The following is a 21,883-nucleotide window of genomic DNA, read 5'->3' as shown; positions in this document are numbered from 1 at the left end:
CTGTGCCAGTCCTGTCTGTGGTATCTCAGTCAGTCATTTTTTGCCACAGAAAGTATACTGTAATACAGTGGGCCAGATTTATTCAGCACTCATCCACACATAAAAAGGGAGATTTATATTCACAACAAGTTAACATACACCTTCTACCTTGTTTTTCAGTACCATATTACGGTTGTTAGTTTGGTTACATTTTTCCAAGAATGAGGAAGGCTGGTGGAAGAGGTCGTGGCCGTGGGCGGTCCTTGCCATCTGGTAATGATGATGGTGGTGTTGGTGGTGCTGGTGGAGCATCGGATGGTAGAGGGAAAATCAAAATGGCACCTAAGTCTCGAGTTGTTGAGCCAGCGTCATCGTCTGGCTACACAAGGCCTTGAACGCTACCTTTTCTGGGAGTAGGAAAACCGCTGTTAAAGCTGGAGCAGCAGGAAAAAGTTTTGGCTTTCCTTGTTAGCTCTGCCTCTACCTCTTTCGCCTCCTCTTCGGATAGTTCAAAATTGAAAAGTAGCCAGTCGTCGGTGGATGCTCCCGGTCAGGAACAAGTTGATTCCTTGTGTCCTTCCCCCAAAACAACAGTGAAGGATGCGTCAGGCGACACAACAGGTTACTCCATGGAGCTCTTTACACATACCGTGCCTAGGTTAGAAAGGGAAATAGTTAACAGCCCACTAGAAGATGATTCGGACATGGAGTGCACTGATGCACAGCCACAGCTAGATTGTCATGCTGTTCCATTGACTCACATCACTACATTGCCCTCGCAGTGTACTGAGCCAGAAACTGACCCTGATAAGACGATGGTGCCCATTCCCAAACGTTATAGCACTTTACACGGTGACACAGAGATAGCTGAACATGAGATTGAAGAGGAGGTGATAGATGACCCAGTTGTTGACCCAGATTGGCAGCCATTGGGGGAAGAGGGTGCCACTGGCAGTAGCTCAGAAGCGGAGGAGGAGGATCAGCAGCAGCTATCTACATCACATTTGCTTTCATCTGGCAGGCCCGTCTCTGGCCAAAAAAGTTTGGCAAAACCAAAACCAGTTTTAGGATAGCGTGGCCATCCGGTGAAAGTAACACAGCATGCAATGCCTGAAAAGGTATTCCATAGTAGGAAGAGTGTAGTGTGGCAATTTTTTACCCAAGATCCGAATGATGAGTGCAAAGTTATCTGAAAGAAATTCTCAAAAACAATTAGCAGAGGGAAGAATCCCCACAATTTAAATACAATGTGCATGCTCAGACATGTAACCAGCATGCACTTGCAAGCCTGGAATAACTCCCAAATGTCCCCTACTGTTGGTGCACCTGCTCAGAATCCAGGTAGTCAGCAACGCTACATCACTTCCCCCACTGTAAGCCCACCAGTTAGAACAACAGCAGCAAATGTGGAGGTGTCGTCGCTAGGGCAAAGCAGTCAGGGAATCACAAGTTTATTGGTAGGAAACACAGCATGTAGGCCTACATCGAGAATACCATCACCAACCCTCTCTCAATCTGCCATGTCCACCAACACCACCACCGCAAGTCCCACCATATGCACCTCGCCAGCCCAGCTCACTCTCCAAGAGATTCTCATTAGGAAAAGAAAGTACTCATCCTCTCATCCGCGTACACAGGGTTTGAACACCCACATTGCTAGACTTATATCGTTAGAGATGATGCCCTACTGGTTGGTTGAAAGCGAAGCTTTCAAAGCCTTGATGGCCTACGCAGTACCACGCTATGAGCTACCCAGTCAACACTTCTTTTCGAGAAAAGCCATCCCAGCCCTCCACCAGCATGTCAAAGACCGCATTCTCCATGCACTGAGGCAATCAGTCAGTAGAAAGGTGCACCTCACAACTGATGCATGGACCAGTAGGCATGGTCAGGGACGTTACGTGTCCATCACGGCACACTGGGTTAATGTGGTGGATGCAGGGTCCACAGGGGACAGCCACAGTGGGACAGTTCTGCCTAGCCCACGGTCTAGGAAACAGTTGGCTGTAGGCATTCGCCACTCCTACTCCTCCTCCTCCTCCTCTTCCAGCCGAAGCAAAAGCGTATCCACAGAGCGCAGTCGCACGACCACTCCATCCGCAGCTGCCAGTGTTGCACATGAGGTGTCCCATTATGGAACAGCTAGTGGTAAGCGTCAGCAGGCTGTGTTGGAAATGAAGTGCTTGGGCGACAACAGACACAACGCAGAAGTTCTGGCCAAGTTCTTGCAGCAAGAAACTCAGTCATGGCTGGGCAGTGTACATCTTGAGGCAGGCAAGGTAGTCAGTGATAACGGTAGGAATTTTATGGCTGCCATAGCCCTTTCAGAACTGAAACACATACCTTGCCTGGCTCACACCTTGAACCTGGTGGTGCAGTGCTTCCTGAAAAGTCATCTGGGGTTACCAGCCCTGCTCCTCAAGGTGCGACGACTTTGCTCTCACATCCGCCGTTCGCCCGTACACTCCACCCGTATGCAGAACCATCAGTGATCGTTGAAGCTTCCCCAGCACCGCCTAATAATCGACATTGCAACAAGGTGAAACTCTACACTGCACATGCTTCAGATGCTGTGCGAACAGAGGCATGCTGTCATGTATTTGTGGGAGGATACACATACATGGGCAGGTAGTTGGATGGCAGACATGGAGTTGTCTGGTGTGCAGTGGTCGAAGCTCCAAGACCTCTGTCAAGTCCTTCAGTGTTTTGAGGAATGCACACGGCTGGTCAGTGCGGACGACACCATCATAAGCATGAGCATCCCACTAATGCCTCTGCTGATGCAAAGTTTGATGCACATTAAGGAGCAGGCGTCTGCAGCCGAGGAGGAGGGAAGCCTTGATGACAGTCAGCCATTGTCTTCTCAGGGAAGTCTCGGGGACGAGGTTGCGGACGAAGAGGAGGAGGAGAAGGAGGATGGGGATGATTATTTATGGGAGGAGGAAGCTTCTCAGGGGGAATAGAAACTGTTGCTTGTGCAAGGTCAGGTACAGGTTTTTTGCGGGAGACAAGTGATGTGGATTTGGCAGAAAGTGCTCCTAAACCAAGCACAAACATTGATTTGACACCTGGAACATTGGCCCACATGGCTGATTATGCCTTGCGTATCCTAAAAAGGGACGCCCGCATTATCAAAATGATGACCGATGACGATTACTGGTTGGCCTACCTCCTGGATCCACGCTATAAAGGGAAATTGCAAAATATCATGCCACATGAGAACCTTGAGCAAATATTGGCTACAAAACAAGCAACTAGGGTTGAGCGACTTTCATTTTTTTAAGATCGAGTAGGGTTTTGGGAAACCCGATTTTGTCCAGAGTCGAGTCGAGTGCAGTCGGCCGATTATCGCTAAAAGTCGGGGATCGACCGAAACACGAAACCCAATGCAAGTCAATGGGGAAGCATAGTCGGCAGTGAGTGGAGGCCAGGAAAACACCTACAGTGCCCATTTTAATGCCAAAAACATCCATTCTTGTTTCTGAAGCTTGCCAATCTTAATTAACTGTATAATAATAGTTGGGCATAGGGAATTGGGGGAAAGTTGTGGGGGGAGTAGGGCTGGCTCAAGTTTTTCGTGGGCCCAGGAAATGCGGACTACGTCACGGCGGTGTTGCAGGGAAAGGTAAGTATTTAAAAGTTGCAAGTGCTGTGATCCTGAGCAAGCAGGGGGGGCCCACTCGTTCGCATTGCCACTGGCACAGGGCCCCTCAAAGTACGGCGGTGTGTTTGCATGGCGGGGGCGCCTCCCACCAGCAGCGACACTTTTGCGTACTCTGAGGGGCCCTGTGCCAGTGACGTCGCCAACGAGTATGCCCCCCCACCTGATGAAGGAACCTGCACTTTCATCTGCACCTTCCTCTTTGTCCCTGTGTAAGGTGGTATAACATGCGGGAAGGGGAACCTTACTTTCAGCAGGGACAGATTCTGGCTGTGTAGAGTACAAGGGGAATGTAGTGGTCTAGGTCAATGTACCAGCAGACTCATTTAGCAGTGGCTGGGCAATGGGCAGGATGAGGAGGAAACAGATATAGGGCCAAAGAATAAAGTAGGCTACATGCAGTTCAAAATTGGTAACAGGACTAAACAGGCGGCATTGCTTTGTTCAGTGGAGTAGCAAACCCAAGAGCAGCAGACACTGTTTCAAGGGCCTAACCACACTAGTAGGCCAAATGCAGTTTAATATCTGATAGTATAGGGCGAAAGCCAGAATGTGGAAGCTCAGCTTTGTTCAGTTGAGGACAACACCAGGGAGGGGCAGACACCTTTAGTAGGCCGGAAAAGCCTATTGCATTTTTTAAAATGGTAATTTGGAGCAGAAGGTTGAAGCTCAGCTTTATTTAGTTGAGGGCAACACCAGGGAGGGGCAGAAGCCGTTAGTAGGCCCTAACCACCATTTTTTTTTTTTTTAAAACCACTTAATGAGAGCCGGAAGGTTGAAGCTCAGCTTTATTTAGTTGAGGACAACACCAGGGAGGGGCAGAAGCCGTTAGTAGGCCCTAACCACCATTTTTTTTTTAAAACCACATAATGAGAGCCGGAAGGTTGAAGCTCAGCTTTATTTAGTTGAGGACAACACCAGGGAGGGGCAGAAGCCGTTAGTAGGCCCTAACCACCATTTTTTTTTTAAAACCACTTAATGAGAGCCGGAAGGTTGAAGCTCAGCTTTATTTAGTTGAGGACAACACCAGGGAGGGGCAGAAGCCGTTAGTAGGCCCTAACCACCATTTTTTTTTTTTTTTAAAACCACATAATGAGAGCCGGAAGGTTGAAGCTCAGCTTTATTTAGTTGAGGACAACACCAGGGAGGGGCAGAAGCCGTTAGTAGGCCCTAACCACCATTTTTTTTTTTAAAACCACATAATGAGAGCCGGAAGGTTGAAGCTCAGCTTTATTTAGTTGAGGACAACACCAGGGAGGGGCAGAAGCCGTTAGTAGGCCCTAACCACCATTTTTTTTTTTAAAACCACATAATGAGAGCCGGAAGGTTGAAGCTCAGCTTTATTTAGTTGAGGACAACACCAGGGAGGGGCAGAAGCCGTTAGTAGGCCCTAACCACCATTTTTTTTTTTAAAACCACATAATGAGAGCCGGAAGGTTGAAGCTCAGCTTTATTTAGTTGAGGGCAACACCAGGGAGGGGCAGAAGCCGTTAGTAGGCCCTAACCAAAGTTGAAGGCCAAATGCAGTTTAATTTCTGATACTATAGGCCGAAAGCCAGAAGGTGGAAGTTCCGATTTAGACAGTGGAGGACAATTTGAATTAGGGACTGCAGACAGACTTAGTAGGCTGTCCCCTGTGGACCATGCATCCACCACATTAACCCATTGCGCCGTAATGGACACGTAATCTTCCGTGGCCATGCCTACAGGTCCATGCGTCTGTTGTCAGGTGCACCTTTGTACTCACAGATTGCCAGAGTGCATGGACAATGCGGTCTTCTACATGCTGGTGGAGGGTTGGGATGGCTTTTCTCGCAAAAGAAGTGTCGACTGGTTAGCTTGTAGCGTGGTACAGCGTAGTCCATCATGGCCTTATTAATAGTAAATAAAATATATAACTAGGCTCTATGAACTTTTAAATAGGTTCCAGGGGTACACGGGCAGCATTGGTGTGGTCAGTGGAGGAGTATTGCAAGTAGGGGCTGCAGACAGGCTATCAAAGGCCTAAAATAACAAACAGTAGGCAGTCATGGCAGTTTTACATCGGTTACATGGATACACAGGCAGGCACTCCAGGCAGCATTGTGCTCAGTGGAGGAGTATTGCAAGTAGGGGCCGCAGACAGGCTATCAAAGGCCTAAAATAACAAACAGTAGGCAGTCATGGCAGTTTTACATCGGTTACATGGATACACAGGCAGGCACTCCAGGCAGCATTGTGGTCAGTGGAGGAGTATTGCAAGTAGGGGCCGCAGACAGGCTATCAAAGGCCTAAAATAACAAACAGTAGGCAGTCATGGCAGTTTTACATCGGTTACATGGATACACAGGCAGCTAGGTGGTGAGTGGAGGAGTATTTAAAGTAAGGACCGCAGACAGGCTATCAAAGGCCTAACATAACAAACAATAGGCTCATGGCAGTTTTACAGCGGTTACATGGATACACGGGCAGGCAGCTTGGTGGTGAGTGGAGGAGTATTTAAAGTATGGACCGCAGACAGGCTTCGAAGGCCTAACACAATAAAATGGGCTGGCTGTAGGCACTTTAAAATTGGTTCCAGGGGTACACGGGCAGCAGTGGTCTGGTCAGTGGAGGCCTAGTGGAAGTATGGACCGCAGACAGGCTTCGAAGGCCTAACACAATAAAATGGGCTGGCTGTAGGCACTTTAAAATTGGTTCCAGGGGTACACGGGCAGCAGTGGTCTGGTCAGTGGAGGCCTAGTGGAAGTATGGACCGCAGACAGGCTTCGAAGGCCTAACACAATAAAATGGGCTGGCTGTAGGCACTTTAAAATTGGTTCCAGGGGTACACGGGCAGCAGTGGTCTGGTCAGTGGAGGACTAGTGGAAGTATGGACCGCAGACAGGCTTCGAAGGCCTAACACAATAAAATGGGCTGGCTGTAGGCACTTTAAAATTGGTTCCAGGGGTACACGGGCAGCAGTGGTCTGGTCAGTGGAGGCCTAGTGGAAGTATGGACCGCAGACAGGCTTCGAAGGCCTAACACAATAAAATGGGCTGACTGTAGGCACTTTAAAATTGGTTCCAGGGGTACACGGGCAGCAGTGGTCTGGTCAGTGGAGGACTAGTGGAAGTATGGACCGCAGACAGGCTTCGAAGGCCTAACACAATAAAATGGGCTGGCTGTAGGCACTTTAAAATTGGTTCCAGGGGTACACGGGCAGCAGTGGTCTGGTCAGTGGAGGACTAGTGGAAGGAGGGAGCGCAGAAAGGCTTCAAAGGCCTAACATAACAAACAATAGGCTCATGGCAGTTTTACAGCGGTTACATGGATACACGGGCAGGCAGCTTGGTGGTGGTGAGTGGAGGAGTATTTAAAGTAGGGACCGCAGACAGGCTATCAAAGGCCTAACATAAAAAAACAATAGGCTCATGGCAGTTTCACAGCGGTTACATGGATACACGGGCAGGCAGCTTGGTGGTGGTGAGTGGAGGAGTATTTAAAGTAGGGACCGCAGACAGGCTATCAAAGGCCTAACATAACAAACAATAGGCTCATGGCAGTTTTACAGCGGTTACATGGATACACGGGCAGGCAGCTTGGTGCTGAGTGGAGGAGTATTTAAAGTATGGACCGCAGACAGGCTTCGAAGGCCTAACACAATAAAATGGGCTGGCTGTAGGCACTTTAAAATTGGTTCCAGGGGTACACGGGCAGCAGTGGTCTGGTCAGTGGAGGCCTAGTGGAAGGAGGGACCGCAGACAGGCTTCGAAGGCCTAACACAATAAAATGGGCTGGCTGTAGGCACTTTAAAATTGGTTCCAGGGGTACACGGGCAGCAGTGGTCTGGTCAGTGGAGGCCTAGTGGAAGTATGGACCGCAGACAGGCTTCGAAGGCCTAACACAATAAAATGGGCTGGCTGTAGGCACTTTAAAATTGGTTCCAGGGGTACACGGGCAGCAGTGGTCTGGTCAGTGGAGGACTAGTGGAAGTATGGACCGCAGACAGGCTTCGAAGGCCTAACACAATAAAATGGGCTGGCTGTAGGCACTTTAAAATTGGTTCCAGGGGTACACGGGCAGCAGTGGTCTGGTCAGTGGAGGCCTAGTGGAAGGAGGGACCGCAGACAGGCTTCGAAGGCCTAACACAATAAAATGGGCTGGCTGTAGGCACTTTAAAATTGGTTCCAGGGGTACACGGGCAGCAGTGGTCTGGTCAGTGGAGGACTAGTGGAAGGAGGGAGCGCAGAAAGGCTTCAAAGGCCTAAAATAACAAACAATAGGCTCATGGCAGTTTTACAGCGGTTACATGGATACACGGGCAGGCAGCTTGGTGGTCAGTGGAGGAGTAGGGACCGCAGACAGGCTATCAAAGGCCTAAAATAACAAACAATAGGCTCATGGCAGTTTTACAGCGGTTACATGGATACACGGGCAGGCAGCTTGGTGCTGAGTGGAGGAGTAGTGCAAGGAGTGTCTGTCCCAGTACTCCCAAAATATAAATAGATGTTAATGTCTCGCAAAACAACCAAAACAAAAAAAAAGATGGCATACTTAGGTACAGGGGTGGGCTCATCTGCTGTGTTTCTGACATAGTAATTTGGCAGTAACTATTTAATGGTGCCAATATAGGACACAGACACAGACTACTTTAAGTTGCATCATAGATGTCTACAAATTTGTATTGTCAGTGCCAGACATTGAATGATGTCAGCGAATAGACTAAAGATTGGTGGAGCTGTGCGACATAATTTTGCACGTAGTAGAGCCCAGTTTGAGCTGGGGTAGGGGGGAACTCTCTTGAGGCCGGCGGGACCGCCCCAGGGCCACTCATGTTACAACGGTGTGTCTGACGTTGGGTGCGCACCACCACCGCCAGAGACACTACATTGTACTATGAGGGACCCAGTAGCAATGCCGTCAACCAAAAGCGAGCACACCCACCTCTTCAGACAAACAGCAGTCTCACGGGTGCTTGCGCCAAGTCGCGATACCACGGCCCCGTGTGGGGAGTTTGGCCATTTAGGGAGGTGTAAACATGTCGTATGCTGTACAATCTGCAGCAGCAAATTAGACATTAGAAAAGTAATTCACAGGCAAGAGCTTTTCATAGGAAAGCTAGGTGTCGGCCGGGCAAGGTGGGGCAAAAGATTTTGAAATCCAGTTGTGGTTCATTTTAATGAATGTTAGATCGTCAACATTTTGGGTAGCCAGACGAGTCCTTTTTTCGGTTAATATTGACCCTGCAGCACTGAATACTCTTTCTGATAGGACACTTGCTGCCGGGCAAGCAAGCTCCTGCAATGCATATTCTGCCAATTCTGGCCAGGTGTCTAATTTGGAGGCCCAGTAATCAAATGGGAATGACGGTTGAGGGAGAACATCGATAAGGGATGAAAAATAGTTAGTAACCATACTGGACAAATGTTGTCTCCTGTCACTTTCAATTGATGCAGCAGTACCTGTCCTGTCTGCGGTCATAGCAAAATCACTCCACAACCTGGTCAGAAAACCCCTCTGTCCAACGCCACTTCTGATGTGTGCACCCCTAACACTCCTAGTCTGCTGCCCCCTGGAGCTCGTGTGAGAACGATCACGTGCGCTGTGTGCTGGGAATGCCTGAAGCAAACGGTCAACAAGAGTTGATTGTTTGGTTGCTAATATTAGTTCCAAGTTCTCATGTGGCATAATATTTTGCAATTTGCCTTTATAGCGTGGATCAAGGAGGCAGGCCAACCAGTAATCGTCATCGTTCATCATTTTCGTAATGCGTGTGTCCCTTTGTAGGATACGTAAGGCATAATCCGCCATGTGGGCCAAAGTTCCACTTGTCAAATCTCCGGTTGTGATTGGTTGAGGGGCAGTTGCAGGCAAATCTACGTCACTTGTGTCCCTCAAAAAACCAGAACCCGGCCGTGACACGCAACCAATTTCCTGTGCCCCCGTGAAAGTTTCCGCATTAAAAATATACTCATCCCCATCATCCTCCTCGTCCTCCACCTCCTCTTCGCCCGCTACCTCGTCCTGTACACTGCCCTGACCAGACAATGGCTGACTGTCATCAAGGCTTCCCTCTTCCTCTGGTGCAGACGCCTGCTCCTTTATGTGCGTCAAACTTTGCATCAGCAGACGCATTAGGGGGATGCTCATGCTTATTACGGCGTTGTCTGCACTAACCAGCCGTGTGCATTCCTCAAAACACTGAAGGACTTGACACATGTCTTGTATCTTCGACCACTGCACACCTGACAACTCCATGTCTGCCATCCTACTGCCTGCCCGTGTATCCTCCCACAAATAAATAACAGCACGCCTCTGTTCGCACAGTCTCTGAAGCATGTGCAGTGTTGAGTTCCACCTTGTTGCAACGTCTATGATTAGGCGATGCTGGGGAAGGTTCAAAGACCGCTGATAGGTCTGCATACGGCTGGCGTGTACAGGCGAACGTCGGATATGTGAGCAAAGTGCACGCACTTTGAGGAGCAGGTCGGAGAACCCAGGATAAGTTTTCAATAAGCACTGCACCACCAGGTTTAAGGTGTGAGCCAGGCAAGGAATGTGTTTCAGTTGGGAAAGGGAGATGGCAGCCATGAAATTCCTTCCGTTATCACTCACTACCTTGCCTGCCTCAAGATCTACTGTGCCCAGCCACGACTGCGTTTCTTGTTGCAAGAACTCGGACAGAACTTCCGCGGTGTGTCTGTTGTCGCCCAAACACTTCATAGCCAATACAGCCTGCTGACGCTTGGCAGTAGCTGGCCCATAATGGGACAACTGGTGTGCAACAGTGTCATCTGCCGATGGAGTGGTTGGCCGACTGCGTTCTGTGGAAGAGCTGTAGCTTCTGCAGGAGGACGAGGAGGAGGAGGAGGGGGTGCGAACGCCTACAGCCAACTGTTTCCTAGACCGTGGGCTAGGCACAACTGTCCCTAAATTGATGTCGCCTGTGGACCCTGCATCCACCACATTCACCCAGTGTGCCGTGATGGACACATAACGTCCCTGGCCATGCCTACTGGTCCATGCATCTGTAGTCAGGTGCACCTTTGTACTCACAGATTGCCTGAGTGCATGGACGATGCGCTGTTTAACATGCTGGTGCAGGGCTGGGATGGCTTTTCTGGAAAAAAAGTGTCGACTGGGTAGCTCGTATCGTGGTTCAGCGTACTCCATCAGGGCTTTGAAAGCTTCGCTTTCAACTAACCGGTAGGGCATCATCTCTAACGAGATTAGTCTAGCTATGTGGGCGTTAAAACCCTGTGTACGCGGATGCGAGGATAAGTACTTCCTTTTTCTAACCAGAGTCTCATGTAGGGTGAGCTGGACTGGAGAGCTGTAGATCGTGGAACTTTCGGGTGTGCCGGTGGACATGGCAGACTGAGAGACGGTTGGAGACGGTATTGTTTCCGCCGGTGCCCTACATGCAATATTTCCTCCTACAAAACTGGTGATTCCCTGACCCTGACTGCTTTTGGCTGGCAAAGAAACCTGCACAGATACTGCCGGTGGTGCGGAAAATGGTGGCCTTACAGTGACGGAAGGGATGTTGCGTTGCTGACTAGCTTCATTGGCCGAGGGTGCTACAACCTTGAGGGACGTTTGGTAGTTAGTCCAGGCTTGAGAATGCATGGTGGTTAAGTGTCTATGCATGCAACTAGTATTTAGACTTTTCAGATTCTGACCTCTGCTTAAGCTAGTTGAACATTTTTGACAGATGACTTTGCGCTGATCAGTTGGATGTTGTTTAAAAAAATGCCAGACTGCACTCTTCCTAGACTCTGATCCCTTTTCAGGGATTGCAGACTGAGCTTTAACCGGATGGCAACGCTGTGCTCCAACAGGTTTTGGCTTTGACACGCGTTTTGGTCCAGATACGGGCCCGGCAGATGGAACCTGTTGCGATGTTGATGCCTGCTGCGGCCCCTCCTCCACCTCCGCTTCTGAACTACTGCCGCCTGCACCCTGTTCCCCCAATGGCTGCCAATCGGGGTCAATAACTGGGTCATCTATTACCTCCTCTTCGAGCTCGTGTGCAACTTCGTCTGTGTCACTGTGTCGGTCGGTGGTATAGCGTTCGTGGCGGGGCAACATAGTCTCATCAGGGTCTGATTGTGGATCTGTACCCTGAGAGGGCAATGTGGTGGTCTGAGTCAAAGGAGCAGCATAGTACTCTGGCTGTGGCTGTGCATCAGTGCACTCCATGTCAGAATATACTTGTAATGGGCATGGCCTGTTAAATGTTTCACTTTCTAAGCCAGGGACGGTATGTGTAAAGAGCTCCATGGAGTGACCCGTTGTGTCGCCTGCTGCATCCTTCTCTCTTGTTGTAGTTTTTGCTGAGGAGGACAAGGAAGCGACTTGTCCCTGACCGTGAACATCCACAAGCGACGCGCTGCTTTTACATTTACCAGTTTCGGAAGAGGAGGCAAAAGAGCTAGAGGCTGAGTCTGCAATGTAAGCCAAAACTTGCTGTTGCTGCTCCGCCTTTAAAAGCGGTTTTCCTACTCCCAGAAAAGAGAGCGTTCGAGGCCTTGTGTAGCCTGACGACGAAACTGGCTCCACAGCTCCAGACTTAGGTGGAATATTTTTATCCCCACGACCACCTGATGCTCCACTACCACTACCATCATTACCAGCTGACAATGAACGCCCACGACGACCTCTTGCACCAGACTTCCTCATTGTTTTAAAATCTTAACCAAAGTAACTTTATTTGTTGCTATCAAACAACTTACACGGTGAGCTATAACTTCAGTATGATTTCAATATCCCTTAACAGGTTGGTGAGACCACAAGGAAAATCAGGCACAATGTTACACACTCTGTTTTCTGTGGCACAAAATCACAGAGATGACACACACGCAGGACTGTCACTCAAGCACTAATGTCAATATTAATCTCCCACCTAATTTATTTATTTTTTTTTCTCAGGGAGACTTTAGAAACCAAATAATATTAAAAAAAAAAAAAAAAAGGCTTTCTATGGCCCACAATTAGAGAGAGAGAGGTGGCACAACCAGGAGTCAAGACTGGCGCACAAGCTGAAAGGGCAATATTACTCTCCCACTGTTTTTTATGTTTTTTTTGTTTTTTTCAGGGAGACTTTAGAAACCAAATAATATTAAAAAAACCAAAAAAAAAAAAGGCTTTCTATGGCCCACTGAATGAGAGGGAGAGAGGTGGCACACCCAGGAGTCAAGACTGGCACACAAGCTGAAAGGGCAATATTACTCTCCCACTGTTTTTTTATGTATTTTTTGTTTTTTCAGGGAGACTTTAGAAACCCAATAATATTTAAAAAAAAAAATAAATAGGCTTTCTATGGCCCACTGAATGAGAGGGAGAGAGGTGACACACCCAGGAGTCAAGACTGGCACACAAGCTGAAAGGGCAATATTACTCTCCCACTGTTTTTTTAGGTTTTTTTTTTTTTTTCAGGGAGAATTAGAAACCAAATAATATTAAAAAAAAAATAGGCTTTCTATGGCCCACTGAATGAAAGGGAGAGAGGTGGCACACCCAGGAGTCAAGACTGGCACACAAGCTGAAAGGGCAATATTACTCTCCCACGGTTTTTTTATGTATTTTTTGTTTTTTCAGGGAGACTTTAGAAACCCAATAATATTTAAAAAAAAAAATAAATAGGCTTTCTATGGCCCACTGAATGAGAGGGAGAGAGGTGGCACACCCAGGAGTCAAGACTGGCACACAAGCTGAAAGGGCAATATTACTCTCCCACTGTTTTTTTAGGTTTTTTTTTTTTTTTCAGGGAGAATTAGAAACCAAATAATATTAAAAAAAAAAAAAATAGGCTTTCTATGGCCCACTGAATGAAAGGGAGAGAGGTGGCACACCCAGGAGTCAAGACTGGCACACAAGCTGAAAGGGCAATATTACTCTCCCACTGTTTTTTTATGTATTTTTTGTTTTTTCAGGGAGACTTTAGAAACCCAATAATATTTAAAAAAAAAAATAAATAGGCTTTCTATGGCCCACTGAATGAGAGGGAGAGAGGTGGCACACCCAGGAGTCAAGACTGGCACACAAGCTGAAAGGGCAATATTACTCTCCCACTGTTTTTTTAGGTTTTTTTTTTTTTTCAGGGAGACTTTAGAAACCAAATAATATTAAAAAAAAAAAAAAAAAAAAAAAAATAGGCTTGCTATAGCCCACTGAATGAGAGATAGCACACACAGCAGTGGCACACAAGCCCTGACTGAGGCCAATATTTTTCTCCCACTGATTGATGTAGTGTTTTTGTGTTGAGGTAGAATTTAGAACACAAATCACGGAAAAAATAAATAGGCTTTCTATGGCCCACTGAATGAAAGGGAGAGAGGTGGCACACCCAGGAGTCAAGACTGGCACACAAGCTGAAAGGGCAATATTACTCTCCCACTGTTTTTTTATGTATTTTTTGTTTTTTCAGGGAGACTTTAGAAACCCAATAATATTTAAAAAAAAAAAAAAGGCTTTCTATGGCCCACAATTAGAGAGAGAGAGGTGGCACAACCAGGAGTCAAGACTGGCGCACAAGCTGAAAGGGCAATATTACTCTCCCACTGTTTTTTATGTTTTTTTTGTTTTTTTCAGGGAGACTTTAGAAACCAAATAATATTAAAAAAACCAAAAAAAAAAAGGCTTTCTATGGCCCACTGAATGAGAGGGAGAGAGGTGGCACACCCAGGAGTCAAGACTGGCACACAAGCTGAAAGGGCAATATTACTCTCCCACTGTTTTTTTATGTATTTTTTGTTTTTTTCAGGGAGACTTTAGAAACCCAATAATATTTAAAAAAAAAAATAAATAGGCTTTCTATGGCCCACTGAATGAGAGGGAGAGAGGTGGCACACCCAGGAGTCAAGACTGGCACACAAGCTGAAAGGGCAATATTACTCTCCCACTGTTTTTTTATGTTTTTTTTGTTTTTTCAGGGAGACTTTAGAAACCCAATAATATTTTAAAAAAAAAATAAATAGGCTTTCTATGGCCCACTGAATGAAAGGGAGAGAGGTGGCACACCCAGGAGTCAAGACTGGCACACAAGCTGAAAGGGCAATATTACTCTCCCACTGTTTTTTTATGTATTTTTTGTTTTTTTCAGGGAGACTTTAGAAACCCAATAATATTTAAAAAAAAAAATAAATAGGCTTTCTATGGCCCACTGAATGAGAGGGAGAGAGGTGGCACACCCAGGAGTCAAGACTGGCACACAAGCTGAAAGGGCAATATTACTCTCCCACTGTTTTTTTAGGTTTTTTTTTTTTTTCAGGGAGACTTTTGAAACCAAATAATATTAAAAAAAAAAAAAAAAAAAAAATATAGGCTTGCTATAGCCCACTGAATGAGAGATAGCGCACACACAGCAGTGGCACACAAGCCCTGACTGAGGCCAATATTTTTCTCCCACTGATTGATGTAGTGTTTCTGTGTTGAGGTAGATTTTAGAACACAAATCACGGAAAAAATAAATAGGCTTTCTATGGCCCACTCAGTGAGAGATGGCACACACAGGGATGGCACTGTAGCAGAAATGCCAATCTTAATCTCCCACAAAAAAAAAAACAAAAAAAAAAAAAAAACTGTCCTACAATTACTATCTCCCTGCAGTAATGTAAGCCAGGTATGGCAGGCAGCAATAGGAGTGGACTGATGCACAAATTAAATAAAAAGTGTGGACAAACAAAAAAGATAGCTGTGCAGAAAGGAAGGAACAAGAGGATATGTGCTTTGAAAAAAGCAGTTGGTTTCCACAGTGGCGTACACACAGCAATACAGCTATCACGGAGCCTTCTAGGGCAGCCCAATGAGCTACAGCGCTGAGGGGAAAAAAAAAAAAAAATAGCTTCCACTGTTCCTGCACACCGAAGGTGGTGTTGGACAGTGGAAATCGCTGCAGCACAAGCGGTTTGGTGGTTAGTGGACCCTGCCTAACGCTCTCCCTGCTTCTGATGAAGCGGCAGCAACCTGTCCCTAAGCTCAGATCAGCAGCAGTAAGATGGCGGTCGGCGGGAACGCCCCTTTATAGCCCCTGTGACGCCGCAGACAGCAAGCCAATCACTGCAATGCCCTTCTCTAAGATGGTGGGGACCAGGATCTATGTCATCACGCTGCCCACACTCTGCGTTCACCTTCATTGGCTGAGAAATGGCGCTTTTCGCGTCATTGAAACGCGACTTTGGCGCGAAAGTCGCGTACCGCATGGCCGACAAGCACAGGGGTCGGATCGGGTTTCATGAGACGCCGACTTAGCCAAAAGTCGGCGACTTTTGAAAATGATCGACCCGTTTCGCTCAACCCTACAAGCAACTCTTGTAGACCGTTTGGTTCAGGCATTCCCAGCACACAGCGGCGGTGATGGTTCTCACATGAGCTGCAGGGGGCAACATGCAAGGTGTTAGAGGGGCACAAATCAGAAGTGGCGTTGGACAGAGGGGTTTTCTGAGCAGGTTGTGGAGTGATTTCGCAATGACCGCAGACACGACAGGTACTGCTGCATCGATTCAAAGTGACAGGAGACAACATTTGTGCAGTATGGTTACTAACTATTTTTCCTCCCTTATCGATGTTCTCCCTCACACGTCATTCCCCTTTGATTACTGGGCATCTAAAATAGACACCTGGCCTGAATTGGCAGAATATGCATTACAGGAGATCGCTTGCCCAGCTGCTAGTGTGCTATCAGAAAGAGTATTCAGTGCTGCTGGTTCAATACTGACAGAAAAAAGGACTCGTCTGGCTACCCAAAATGTTGATGATCTAACCTTCATTAAAATGAACCAATCATGGATTTCTAATTATTTTGCCCCACTTTCCCCTGCTGACACGTAGCTTTCCTCTAAAAAGGTTTTGCTTTTGGACTCCTCTTAGTGACTGATCCAATTACTCCATTTGCAGCTGCAGTATGTCCATCATAGGCCATTTTAACACCTCCCTAAATGGCCTGACTCCCCTCACGGGGCCGTGGTCACCACTTTGCGCAAGCACCCGTGCGAGTGCCGTTTGCCTGGACAGGTGGGTGTGCCCACTTTTGGGCGACGGCACTGGCACATGGTCCCTCATAGTACAATGACGTGTCTCTGGCGGTGGTGGTGCACACCCAACGTCAGACACACCGTCGTAACATGAGGGGCCCTGGGCCCGTACCGCCGCCCACGAGTGAGTGTTCCCCCCAGCTCAAACAGTGCTCTACCACTTGCAAAATTACCTCTCACTGCTCCACCACTGTTTAGTCTGTGCTGTTAAATCCTTCAATGGCACTGCCAATACCAATTTGTTGACATCATTGTTGCTAGTAAAAATATTCAGGGGCCCTGTTCTACATTTACACCAGTTAATACTTTGCGCCAACTACCACTGTCTGCAAGTCAGCAGAGGAGCCCACCCCTGTACCTAGGTATGCCACCTGTTTATTTGTGAAAAATTTTTTTGCAAGACATTAACCTCACTTTATTATTTTGGCCTACTAACTGTGTCAGACACTCCTTACAGTTGTCCTCCACTGAACAAAGCTAGGCCACCTGCGTACTCCTGTAACCTATTTTTTACTGCATTTTGCCTATTACTTTTTTGGCCCTACTAACTGTGTCTGCCCCTCGGTGCAATCGTCCTCTGCTGACCACACCAATGCTGCCTGTGTACCCCTGTAACCTATTTAAACCTGCATAGAGCCTGCTTTTTTATTTTAGGCCTAGTAAGTCTGTCTGCGGTCCCTCCTTGCAATTGTCCTCCGCTGACCACACCAATGCTGCCTGTGTACCCCTGTAACCTATTTAATACTGCATAGAGCCTACTTTTTAAATTTTAGGCCTAGTAAGTCTGCACCACTCCTTCCAATCGTCCTTCGCTGACCACATTAATGCTGCCTGTGTACCCCTGTAACCTTTTTTAAACTGCATTGAGCCAACATTTTGGTTTAAGGCCTACTACCTGTGTCTGTCTGCGCCACTCAATACAGATGTCCTCCTCAGAAAAAAGCTGAGCTTCAACTGTCAGGTTTTCAGCCTATAGGAATTTGAAAACTGCATTGGGGCTACTACTTGGGTTGGGCCTACTAACGGTGTCTGCCGCTCCTTGGTGTTCTCCAGGTTTTTTTTCTTGAGCTTCAATCTTCGGGCTTTTGGCCTATATTTTTCATTTTAAACTGCATTGGGCCTAGTAGTGTTGTTGGGCCCTTAAAACGGTGTCTGCCGCTCCTGGGTTTTCTCCTGTTTTGTTTTCCTGAGCTTCAATCTTCAGGCTTTCGGCCTACATTTTAAATATTAAACTGCATTTGGCCTACTACTTTGGTTGGGCCTAGTAACGGTGTCTGCCACACCTTGGTGTTGTCCTGTGTTATTTTCCTGAGCTTCAATCTTCAGGCTTTCGGCCTATATTTTTAATATTAAACTGCATTGGGCCTACTAGTCTGGTTGGGCCTTTAAAACGGTGTCTGCCGCTCCTGGGTTTTCTCCTGTTTTGTTTTCCTGAGCTTCAATCTTCAGGCTTTTGGCCTATATTTTTAATATTAAACTGCATTTGGCCTACTAGTGTGGTTGGGCCCTTAAAACAGTGTCTGCTGCTCCTGGGTTTTCTACTCCACTGAACAAAGCAATGCCGCCTGGTTAGTCCTGTTACCAATTTTGAACTGCATTTAGCCCACTTTATTATTTGGGCCTATATCTGTGTTTCCTCCTCATCCTGCCCATTGCCCAGACAGTGCTAGATGAGTCTTGTGGTACATTGACCCAGACCACTACATTCCCCTTGCACGCTACACAGCCACAATCTGACCCTGCTGAAAGTCAGGTTCCCCTTCCCGCATACTATACCACCTTACACGGTGACAAAGAGGAAGGTGCAGATGAAAGTGCAGGTTCCTTCATCAGCTGGGGGGGCATACTCGTTGGTGACATCACTGGCACAGGGCCCCTCAGAGTACGCAAAAGTGTCGCTGCCGGTGGGAGGCGCCCCCGCCGTGCAAACACACCGCCGTACTTTGAGGGGCCCTGTGCCAGTGCCAAAGCGAACAAGTGGGCCCCCCTGCTTGATCAGGATCACAGCACTTGCAAAGTTGAAAAACATACCTCTCCTTGCTCCACCGGCGTGACATAGTCCGCGTTTCCTGGGCCCACGAAATACTTAGCCAAATGACCCCCAATTTCCAATCCCTAACTATTGTTATAAGGTAAATTAAGATTGACAAGCTTCAGTAACAAAAATTGATGTTTTTGGCATTAAAATGGGCACTGTAGGTGTTTTCCTGTCCTCCACTCACTGCCGACTTTGTTTCCCCATTGACTTGCATTCGGTTTCGTGTTTCGGTCGGATCCCCGACTTTTCGCAATAATCGGACGATTTCATCCGACCTGACTTTTGCCAAAGTCGGGTTTCACGAAACCCAACTCGATCCTAAAAAAGCAAAAGTCGCTCAACTCTAATCATGAGAGCTATACTTGGGTACAGCCCTTGTTAGGGCTGGAGCACATGGAGAGGGCACATAAGGCAAGATTATTTGGACCAACTGCTCAAGAGCTCAAGACTACAGTGTTGTGAATTCTGTTGTGGGTTCTGCTCTTAGGCTCCCTCCAGTGGTTATAAGTGGTAGTGCTGCTGTTTGTCCTTCACAACAGTCATCAGCTGCTTCCACTTTGGACGGGGCTATTTAGTCTGGCTCCTTCCTTTATTGAGTGCCAGTTGTCCATTGTTTTCTAGGGATCCACATCTCTGCTTGGTTTCTCCTTCTGGATTGTCCAAATCATCAAAGATAAGTCCTGGCTCTGTTTTTGCAGTCCACATGCGGTGGACTTAATAGTTCTGTGAATTGCTATGTTTTTTCTTGTCCAGCTTTGTCTGTGTTAAGATTTACTCAGCCAAGTTGGAAGCTCTGGAGTCACAGAGTTACCCTCCATGCCTTTAGTTAGGTGTGGAGATTTTTGTATTCTCTGTGGTGGATTTTGTAGTATTTTTTATACTGACCGCACAGTACTCTTTCCTGTCTTTTCTTTCTAGGTAGCGTGGCCTCCTTTGCTAAATTCTGTTTTCAGTCTGCGTTTGTAATTTCCCTCTCCTCTCACAGTCAATATTTGTGGGGGGCTGCCTTTCCTTTGGGAATTTTCTCTGAGGCAAGATAGTATTCCTGTTTCTTTCTTTAGGTGTAATTAGTCCTCTGGTTGTGACGAGGTGTCTAGGGAGTGACAGGAACATCCCACGGCTACTTCTAGTTGATGTGTTAAGTTCAGGGTCTGCGGTCAGTATAGAGGCCACCTACTCCAGAGCTCGGCCACCTTTGCCTAAGCTGCCTTCCTCTTCTGAGTTGGTTCCGTTGTTTTTTCAGCATGTGGTTCGTTTGCATGGCATTCCAGAGAATATTGTGTCCGATAGAGGTTCACAGTTTGTTTCTAGGTTTTGGCGGTCCTTTTGTGCTAAGCTGGGCATTGATTTGTCTTTTTCTTCTGCATTTCATCCTCAGACAAATGGCCAAACCGAGCAAACTAACCAAACTTTGGAAACTCATTTGAGATGCTTTGTGTCCGCCGATCAGGATGATTGGGTGGCTTTCTTGCCATTGGCCGAGTTTGCCCTTAATAATCAGGCTAGTTCTGCTACCTTGGTGTCACCATTTTTTTGTAATTCTGGGTTTCATCCTCGTTTTTCTTCAGGTCAGGTTGAGTCTTCTGATTGTCCTGGGGTGGACTCTGTGGTTGACAGGTTGCAGCAGATTTGGGCTCATGTTGTGGACAATTTGGTGTTGTCTCAGGAGGAGGCTCAGCGTTTTGCCAACCGTCGTCGGCGTGTGGGTTCCCGGCTTCGGGTTGGGGATTTGGTCTGGTTGTCTTCTCGTCATGTTCCTATGAAGGTTTCTTCCCCGAAGTTCAAGCCTCGGTTTATTGGTCCTTATAGGATTTCTGAGATTATCAATCCAGTGTCTTTTCGTTTGGCCCTTCCAGCCTCTTTTTCCATCCATAATGTTTTTCATAGATCTTTGTTGCGGAAATATGTGGTGTCCGTGGTTCCCTCTGTTGATCCTCCTGCCCCGGTGTTGATTGATGGGGAGTTGGAGTATGTTGTGGAGATCTTGGATTCTCGTTTTTCTAGATGGAGGCTTCAGTATCTTGTCAAGCGGAAGGGTTATGGCCAGGAGGATAATTCTTGGGTTGTTGCCTCTGATGTTCATGCTGACGATTTGGTTTGTGCCTTCCATTTGGCTCGTCCGGATCGGCCTGGGGGCTCTGGTGAGGGTTCGGTGACCCCTCCTCAAGGGGGGGGTACTGTTGTGAATTATGTTGTGGGTTCTGCTCTTAGGCTCCCTCCGGTGGTTATAATTGGCAGTGCTGCTGTTTGTCCTTCACAACAGTCATCAGCTGCTTCCACTTTGTCTGGCTCCTTCCTTTATTGAGTGCCAGTTGTTCATTGTTTTCTAGGGATCCACATCTCTGCTTGGTTTCTCCTTCTGGATTGTCCAAATCATCAAAGATAAGTCCTGGCTCTGTTTTTGCAGTCCACATGCGGTGGACTTAATAGTTCTGTGAATTGCTATGTTTTTTCTTGTCCAGCTTTGTCTGTGTTAAGATTTACTCAGCCAAGTTGGAAGCTCTGGAGTCACAGAAATACCCTCCATGCCTTTAGTTAGGTGTGGAGATTTTTGTATTCTCTGTGGTGGATTTTGTAGTATTTTTTATACTGACCGCACAGTACTCTTTCCTGTCTTTTCTTTCTAGGTAGCGTGGTCTCCTTTGCTAAATTCTGTTTTCAGTTCAGTCTGCGTTTGTAATTTCCCTCTCCTCTCACAGTCAATATTTGTGGGGGGCTGCCTTTCCTTTGGGAATTTTCTCTGAGGCAAGATAGTATTCCTGTTTCTTTCTTTAGGTGTAATTAGTCCTCCGGTCGTGACAAGGTGTCTAGGGAGTGACAGGAACATCCCACGGCTACTTCTAGTTGATGTGTTAAGTTCAGGGTCTGCGGTCAGTATAGAGGCCACCTACTCCAGAGCTCATCCATGCTGCTCCTAGGCCACCAGTTCATAACATACAGGGAACCCCTGTTGGATGTGACATCCCTAAAAGCTCAAAATCTGTGGAGGTTGACACTTTTTTCACTTGTTATTACACTGGGACACTATATTTATTTATTGACTACTAAGTCTGGTACATAGAATTTACAGTCCATGAGTGGGCCATTTTTGTCCCTGTTTGGTAAGGGTGCTTGTGCCTTTGTTTTGTCCTCTGAGGTCCTACTAACTCCTTCATGACCAGAGGTATTTTTGTTTTTTTAATCCCTTTCTTCCCAGAACTATAACTTTTT

The sequence above is a fragment of the Ranitomeya variabilis genome, chromosome 1, assembly GCF_051348905.1.
Source record: "Ranitomeya variabilis isolate aRanVar5 chromosome 1, aRanVar5.hap1, whole genome shotgun sequence".
In the NCBI taxonomy this organism is placed as follows: domain Eukaryota; kingdom Metazoa; phylum Chordata; class Amphibia; order Anura; family Dendrobatidae; genus Ranitomeya; species Ranitomeya variabilis.
This window is presented reverse-complemented; position numbering follows the sequence as displayed.